At 35.9% G+C, this 9,267-nt stretch overlaps 1 long non-coding RNA gene across 3 annotated transcripts; it reads left to right on the top strand.

Moving 5' to 3' along the window:
• The first annotated feature begins 5,608 nt into the window (after positions 1–5,608).
• LOC148692325 (uncharacterized) lies at positions 5,609–8,765 on the top strand. 3 transcript variants are annotated; one of them, XR_015954528.1, is made up of 3 exons: positions 5,609–5,913; positions 8,211–8,296; positions 8,409–8,765. It is a non-coding gene; the product is annotated as an uncharacterized LOC148692325 (long non-coding RNA). The 3 variants fall into 3 exon arrangements; XR_015954526.1 differs by having other exon boundaries at positions 8,211–8,765; XR_015954527.1 differs by having other exon boundaries at positions 8,057–8,765.
• The last annotated feature ends 502 nt before the right edge of the window (positions 8,766–9,267 follow it).

Below are 9,267 nucleotides of genomic sequence, written 5' to 3'. Positions count from 1 at the left end.
GTGTCTGCAAGCAGAGTAAATCAAATGCACAGTAGTCACTCGAACAAGAATAAGACAATCTGGTTATGGCATCGCTGATTAGGACATGTGTCTTTTGGTTATTTGAAAAAATTGCTTCTATCTTTATTTCATGGCATTTTGGACTCTGATTTCTAGTGTAATGATTGCATTCTTGCAAAAAGTAATCATACTTATTATCATTTGAGTTTCAATAAACGAACAGTTCATTTTAAGTTAGTCCATTCTGATGTGTAGGGGCCTTCTCCAATAGCTACTAATCACAGGGTTCAATGGTTTGTTATCTTTGTGGATGATCGCACCAGAATGACATGGCTTTATACTATGAAATATAAAAGTGATGTGGGACAAATTTTTCAATAGTTCTACTACATGGTTACAAAGCAATACTCTCTCTTTCCCTTAAAGTTCTCATGTCCAATAATGGTGGAGAATATCTCAGTACCGAACTTTCTCAATTTTTCCAGGAGCATGGCATTCTTCATAAAACTACTTACCCACAAACCCCCCAACAAAATGGTGTCGCGAAACAAAAATAGATATATTTTGGAAACCACTAGAGCACTACTCATTGGCGCGCACGCACCACACTCCTATTGGGTGGATGCTGTCAGATACTTCGTTTATCTAATGAATCGAATGCCCTCACAAGTGCATAATTTTTGCACTCTTGTGGAAGTTTTTACTGATCATGTGATGTTGCTTCTTCCCTTTATCTATCTCCACATATCTTTGGTAGTGTGGCCTATGTGCACCTTCACAAAAATAAGTGCAGTAAGTTGGATCCATGTGTAGTTCAATTATTTTTCTAGGGTTTAATGGTCAGCAAAAAAGGTACCGGTGCTATCACTCACCAACCAAGCATATGTACGTCACCATGGATGTTACTTTTTTCCGAGCACGAGCTGTTTTTCCTCACTGAAAACACCTACTATAATCTTCAAGGGCAGATGACACATGAAGATTATAGTGGGATTAATCTTCCAACTGAGCAGCCTACCGTGTGTTTTATTGATCCAAGAGCAGTGGGTGTGCTTGAGTCCAATCTGGGCAACATGGGTGAGCCTACCGGCATAATTGAGCCCAATCTGGGTGTGCTGAACCTGGAAAGCAGAGAACCGGCAGATGGGCCTGATGGCTTCTCTCAGCCCAGCGCATAGAAGAGGACAAGTGGGCTTGAAGGCTTCTTTCAGCCCAGTGCACAGTAGAAGACGTCACAATCCAGTGAGCAGTCCAGCAGCGAGTCGCAAGCTCAAAGTTCTGCTAGCCCAAATATTTCAAAGAATAATCCTTCTCTTATGGTACTCATCCATGTGCCCAAGGATATCCATGAGGTAAGTTCATCTCAATCTGATAAAGCTCATAATTTGACTAACATTAAAAGTACTTACATATTGCCCCTAGACAAAATCATGGGCAACCTCCTTACAAGTATTCTCCGGATGGAAAAGTCAGATACTATATTGCAAAGTATGTCTCTACATATCGACTGTCTTCCAAGTACCAAGCCTTGGTGAATACAATGGATGGAATTAAAATTCCAAAAAAAGTTGAAGAAGCTTTGCAGGATCCTAAATGGACAGAAGTAATAGAGGTCAAAATGGAGGCATTATAGAAAAATGGAACTTGGAGTGTGGAGTCACTACCACAAGGAAAGAGACCAGTGGGATGCAAATGGTTGTTCACCATCGAACACAAAGCAAATAGAATCATTGACAGATACAAGGCAAGGTTGGTTGCTAAAGGGTACACACAGACTTTCGGAGTAGATTATCAGGAAATATTTGCTCCCGTTGCAAAGATGAACACCATAAGAGTTCATTTGTCTTTAGCTGCTAACTTAGATTGGCCGTTGAAACAATGATGTAAAAAAATGCATTTCTCATGGAGACTTGGAAGAAGAAGTGTACATGGAGCTCCCACTTGGGTATGAAGTGCAGAATGGAGCAAGCAAAGTATGTAAATTGGGGAAGGCCCTTTATGGACTCAAACATTCGCCAAGGGCCTGGTTTGGGAGATTCACTGATGCAATGAAGAGATATGGTTACCGACATGGAAATACGGATCACACCTTGTTTATCAAACGCAATGGAGGTAAGTTCACCTTGTTGATAATATATGTGGACGGTATGATCATAGGTGATGATACAGAAAAAATGAAGTGACTGCAGGTGTATCTCTCTTCAAAGTTTGAGATGAAAGATTTAGAAGGGTTGAAGTACTTCTTGGGAATTGAAGTTGCTCGTTCCCATGATGGTATTTACTTATCTCAGTAAAAGTATGTTCTGGATATGTTGTCTGAAACAGGGATGTTGGCATGTAAACCAGCAGAAACACCTATAGTTCAAAAACATCATTTGGCGATTTACCTGGACCAAATTCCAGCAAACAACGAAATATACCAGAGGTTAGTATGAAGGTTAATTTAGTTGTCTCTCACAAAGCCAGATATTGCATATGTTGTTAGTGTAGTAAGTCAGTTTATGCACTCTCCCAGTGATGATCACATGGCTGTAGTAATGAGAATATTGAGTTATTTGAAAGGTGCCCTTAGAAAATGATTGATTTTCAGGAGACATGGGCATTTGGAGGTAAAAGGATACACCGATACTGATTGGGTTGGGAACATCACTGATAGGCACTCTACATCAGGGTACTTTACATTCATTGGAGGAAATCTTGTGACTTGGAGGAGTAAGAAACATAATATGGTTGCTAGGTCCACAACAAAGGTCGAATACCATGGCATGGCACATGGGATTTGTGAATTATTACGGCTGAGAATTCTTCTTACAGAGATTGGGTTCAAACCACGTGGAGCTATGCTATTATATTGTGATAATCAGGCTGCAAAAGAAATAGCTAATAATCCAGTTTAGCATGATCGTACGAAACATGTTGAGGTGGATAAACATTTTATTAAAGAGAATTTTGATGTTAAGCTAATTGATATTCCTTACGTGAGATCTGAAGACCAGTTAGCAGACGTGTTAACTTATGTAGTGGCGACAAGAGTGTTTCAGGACTCACTTAACAAGTTGGGCCTAAGTGATATCTACGCACCAACTTGAGAGGGAATGCTGCTTGAGTCAATCTTGGAGAATAAGGAATGTAGAGTTATTTTCGGTATAGAATTGTGTAATTGGTATCCTTATAGATTTGGGATACTTGTTTCCTAATTTGTAGGAAATTGTATAAGTTTATATATTCATCTACGTGAGAAGAGTAAAATAATCAGAACATTATTCATCAAAACCTATAATTCTATCTTTTTCATTTAAAATCCGTGAACTAATAACTCAAATCATCTTGGTCTCTAGGTCCTTTCCATACTTCCTTATTTTAAGTTTTCTAATTCCTCGTGTCATCGCTAGAAAGACACCTCATCATTCAAGTCAAAGTCAGCAGCACCACCTAGAGTCCAAGTCATAGTCTAGTCATTTTGTACAGTTGTATTTCTATTAATATCCTTATAAAAACTTAAAAAAAACAAATATCAAAAAGGAGTTTTATTGACATTCTAAAAACGTGTGGTAGTGCCACTCAGTAATACGATCTGGTGATATTCCTCTTCGCTTAGAAGTGAAATGTCTTAGATTCGAATCTTGTGGATGGCGAATTTGATGCCAAATTAGGTTGCCCATTGTGTGACTTAGCCAAACTCCCCCTCCTCCTAATGTAAAAATATTGATGTACTAAAAAAAAAAAATGTGTGGTAGTTGTTATTGTTACTTCAAAAATGTCATATATCAATAAAAAAATTTATAGAAAGCAGTGGAAGAATGATATTTTTGAAATGACAATATAAGGCCAATATAAGGGAGGAAATATTTATGAAGAAGTACAAGACAAGGGCCATCAACTCTGTGACCACAAATAATAATGACATCAAGAAAACTAACCTTCATGCACGCACTCACACGTGTCCAGAAGGCATTTTTTGAATCAATGCATGTTACCGGCGACTTACACGTTTTAAATGTACTTATATGCATAAATTGACAAAAAGAAGGTCAAATATTTGAAGTAAATGAATAATCTTAGATCATGCTAGAAGAAACCCCTCATAAATCAATTAAAGCAGCTGAATCCACTTAATAAAATCAGTCTCTATAGAATTTACATTAAGAATAGAGAAAATAATATTTAATAAACAACTTATTGAATCACATTATTGCTAGCCCATTGTGAGGCTAAGCCTACCTCCCTCCCTCATCCCCCTTAGTGTAGATATTATCATTTGTTAAACAAAAAAAATAATAATCATTTGACAACTAATTTAATCACATTATTATCCGCGTGCGAAAGACCTTTTTTATAACTGACATTACACGCCTCTTAAGATGTTTTGAACGTATTTAAAAATAGAGAAAATAATATTTAATGAACAGTTGATTGAATCACATTGCTACTAGCCTATTGTAAGTGACTAATTAAAAAAATTGTACAAAAAAATTAATTATTATAAAAATACTGTTAAAATGACGAAAATACACCTACCACATTTGATGCATTATTTTGCATTGCTTTTGAAGTTTTTTGTTTGAGGGACATTTTTGTCTAATTTTTTTTGGGTGAAGCTTGTGACACCAAAAAACATTATTCATTAGGCTTATTGGCTTTATATATAAAGATTTTTTGAATCGCAGCGTGCTAAGTGCGACTTACACGTTTTAAATGTATTTATATGCGTAAATTGACAAAAGGAAAGTCAAATATTTGAAGTAAATGAATAATCTTAGATCATGCTAGAAGAAACCCCTTACAAACCAATTAAAGCAGCTGAATCCACGTAATAAAATTGGTCTCTATAGAATTTACATTAAGAATAGAGAAAATAATATTTAATAAACAACTGATTGAATCACATTATTGTTAGCCTATTGTGAGGCTAAGCCCACCTCCTCCCCTTTAGTGTAAATAATATCGTTTGTTAAAAGAAAAAAAAAATCATTTGACAACTAATTTAATCACATTATTATCCGGGTGCGAAAGACATTTTTTATACTTGGCATTACACGCCTCTTAAAATGTTTTGAACGTGTTTAAAAATAAAGAAAATAATATTTAATGAACAGCTTATTGAATCACATTATTGCTAGTGTAATACCCTGAAAAATTTTGCATATATGATTATGTGGAATTTTTTTTGCAAGTGAAATGCCCTTATTTGGTTAAGGTAATTTTACGAGGATGTATTTTATCGTATTTCTTGACATATCTGAATAGAGGACGATTCCACGAGCGCATAGGCGAAAGCCGTTTGCGAGTCCGGATTATAATGATATAGTTACGGACATTTGAAGTTGTTTTACTAAACTATAGTTTTAATTTAATTAAACTCCCACCGAGTGGGAGTGAGAATCAATCAAGGGCTTGGATTCAACCCAATCAATTAAAGGGGTTATGGGACCAATCAGATTATGAGAAGGGAGGCAGGAATCAATCAGGAGGGAAAAAAAATGAGGGAAAGGAGAGAAGGAGGAGGGGGAAGAACCGAGTCACCCTTGGACCCACGCCTTTGACTCGTTTCCTCCATAATTTCCGATGGTTTTCCATCAAATTTTCCACGAATTTGACCAAGCTACCATTCCCAAACATCATCTAGCCTTTCCCTCTTCCTTTTCCACCCCAAATTTAGAAGAAAATTGTTGTAAATGGGTGGAGAACCGTCAGTGGGTACGACGGGTTCGTGCGAGAAATCCCAAAATCCTGAAGTTATTCCCACCAATTACCACCACCATTAGACTCCCCATGAGGCCTTGAACAAAGCCTAAGCCTTGGTTGGGGCGGCGGAGTACCAGAGGTGGCGGATCAAGGTCACCCAATTTCTAGGGTTGCAGGGGTTCGTGGCCAAATTCAGGTATTTTCAGGCCGAATTAGACCTCATCCCAGGTATGAAAAATGCTCTTCTCCTTGAGTTGTACATTCCTACAAAATTTCGTAATTTTTGGAAGTAGTTGAAATTTTTCGGCAAGTCAAGACGGCCGACCGCCAAGCACAGCACGTGCGGCGGCACGTGATCAGTCAGCCAACACTACCATTTTATGCATATTTCGATATACTGAAACCATATTTAATATGCATTTGGTATGATTCACTTGTTTGAACCTAGTTAGTGATTGTTAGTCACTTGAATGATTTTCAGAAATGAGTTAGAAATTGAAATTGTGAACTACGAATCGCTTGATCCCTTTGTAGGGTACGTAGGCAATCTAACGAGAAGGTTAGATGCATCCATAATAAGATAACTGAGATTTAATCTTTTCTTGGAAATTGTCTAAGAAAAGGAATTTGGTGATCATCTTCCGAAATAAATTTAGGGCATATCTTAGTTTTTGCTTCCAAATATAAATTTTCGGGTCGTTACAGCTAGGTTATTATGAGGTACTAATTAAAAATAATAATAAAAAAAATAAAAAATAAAAAAAGCTGTACAAAATAATTAATTATTAAAAAATGTATATAAACTCAGCTGTAATCACTATTCGTGTGTGAATCTTTTATATATATATACACAATATTTCTTATAATAACAAACCTTGTCTTCTCAAGCCCACTCGTCCTACCACATTCTTGTGTAAACTCATTCAACTTTCTCCAAAAGAACCCATCTCACAAACCCAATCTTGAAGCCCACGTTACCCTGCTTTGCAGGCTATATGAAGCTCCAAAATTATCCCAAATGAAGGTTGTACTAAATTGTATTGTCACGTACCATATTATTAATTGCCCGGTTTCCGAAATTGCGTCTCTGATCAAGGATGACCATAATGGGGTGGAATTTGTTGGGACATTATGTGATATGCACTGTTATAAAAATCTTCAATTAGGTATCGCCTAGATGTTAGGCGGTTGGTCGTTGCCACGATTAATGTCTTGACGTTTGAAAAATAAAAAAAGATGCCTAAACCTGTCTATGCGCCTGCTTAACCCATCTAGACTTGCCTAGACCGCCTACGTCGCACTTTCACTTAGACAGAAAATAGACATAACTTCTATTTTACATTTTATTTTTCAATGAATTGTAAGAAACTTGTTGGATATTTGGATAAACACTCATTATATGTTTGTTCCTCATATTTGCAATTTGTTTTAGTACTTTATAATTTATATGTCATTATGTGTTGCAATTTATGTATTTCAATACAATTATATTTTTAAAGTATAAAATAAATAGACATTTTTTTATTTATATACATATATAATAAATTTAGTTAAAATTAAAATAAAAAAAAAGGGCATAGACTCTAGGCTCTTGCCCGCTACTGAATTATTACCTAATGCTTTTTAGAACTTTGATGATATGTTGTTCCAGGTTTATGCAGAAAACAAATGTTTGAAGAGTCTGTTGGGGTATTTGGTTATGTGGGTAGGAATGGGATTGAGATTGGAGAAAGGTCCTGCATTGTGCTTTTGCTTGCATTGAGGAAATGTGGTCGGGTGAATTCATGTTGGAGGTTTTTCGATCGAATGGTCAAAAAGGGTATTCGGACACGGTTCTTAGTTAAATATAACACTCTTTTGAATAAAATCGCATCAGTTGTATCAGTTGTTACGTAGAGTTGTCTCTTGGAAAGCTATGTTTACGAAAAGAAGTCTCTCTTTAGAAGTCTAGGGTTGTATCTGTAATTCAAGGGTTGTGTCCTCTATGTAAAAGTGCTATTGTAATTATATACTAGCATATAGGCACACACAAAGTGTATGAGAAAATTTTTTATTTTTGTTTTTGAAATAGGAGAAAGGAAGAGAGTGATAGAGAATGTGACAGCGGGAAATTTTTTTTATTTTTTTATTTTAATTAGAGATATGTTAGGATTACATGTAGGTGAGGTTTTGAAAAGAAAAAAAAAACAGCAAAATTTGGTTGTGTGAAATTATATTTCTGTTCCATATATCTTATTGATGTTTTGTTTTAATTAGAAGGTTAAACTGGTAATTTCATAAGATTTTGGTTGACGAGTGTTTTATTAATTAGTAGAAATGTAGTCCAGTCCATGTACGAGGCACTGAAATTATTTCGTGAAATGCCTGGCAGAAATTTAACTCAAGGTGTTGTCACGTACGTAACTATGATTTCGGGTTGGTCGAAGAATGGGAGAACACATGAAGCTCTTAAATTGTATGATGGGGTGGAAATGGCAGGCCTCACACGGTCACACCTGATAAAAGTCTATATCGTTCACTTGCAGACTTAGTTGGCATAGCCGAAAGAGAAGAGTTAAGCTGAAGAACACCGTCTTCAATTTCAAAAGAAGAAAGAAAAATGGAGGATAGGGTAAGTAAAAAGGGTAAGCTGATAGGAATAAGATGTCGCAATATTAGAAGCACAACTGAATATGCAGAATTGCAAGCTGTTAGGAATAAGAACAGAGATTTTTGGGTTGCAGAATATGAGGATTTCAACTTTTACTGCGATGTTTTGAATTTTGATGTGCTCAGCAGTGTTCATCATCTGCCACATCCAACCGCAGTCTCACCATTTTGGTTTTATTTTGGTCCTTCGACGCCAACACCACCAACAGCAACCGTCCCAAAGTAGCTGCAACCGAAAGTGCCGGCACCACCAACGTGAGAGGCACATAGAGGGGTGGAAGTTGGATTGCAATTTCTGACTGCGCCATCAAAATATAGAATCCGAACTCGAAAATTTTTCCAACGAAAATTGGAATGGAGTTGAAATTCTGAAACATTCAAAAAAATTTATAGTTATTTACTAAAATGAGGTACTTTGTAATCAGAACTTATTTTTAGCATGTTCAATGCTAGGTCTTTTAGAGGCATTTTATTCACGTATTTTTATGTAATTATACACATACAAATTAAATTATAATATATATATTTAAAAAAAATTATACACTTATATTTAAAATAATGAACATATTAATATACTGCATACATTTATACATAAGTACTCCATCGAAGTTAAGAAAAAATAATAAATTGCATATGCGAAAAAGTTTATAAATATCTAACAACTTGTAAAATATTTGGAGAACTCTGAATTACGTTTCTAAATTTTTGAGATCACTCTAATCTAAAAATTCTTAAAATTCCGGTTAGAACTGTATTTTTGGAATGGAAATTCGAACCATGTTTTCGATCTAATCCTTCCAAAGCATTCAATGATGAGAATATTCATTGAGAAATTGGTTGTTCTAATGACCACAACAACCGGGTGTTGAACTAACCAAGGCAGTAAACGTAGTGGAGATGGTGATGGTAAGGTGGTGGCGGCAATATGGTGAT

Source organism: Pyrus communis, chromosome 12, assembly GCF_041283825.1.
Source record: "Pyrus communis isolate YQ-2024b chromosome 12, ASM4128382v1, whole genome shotgun sequence".
NCBI classification, from domain to species: domain Eukaryota; kingdom Viridiplantae; phylum Streptophyta; class Magnoliopsida; order Rosales; family Rosaceae; genus Pyrus; species Pyrus communis.
The sequence above is the reverse complement of the archived record's forward strand: the minus strand, read 5'-3'. Positions and strand labels throughout refer to the sequence as shown.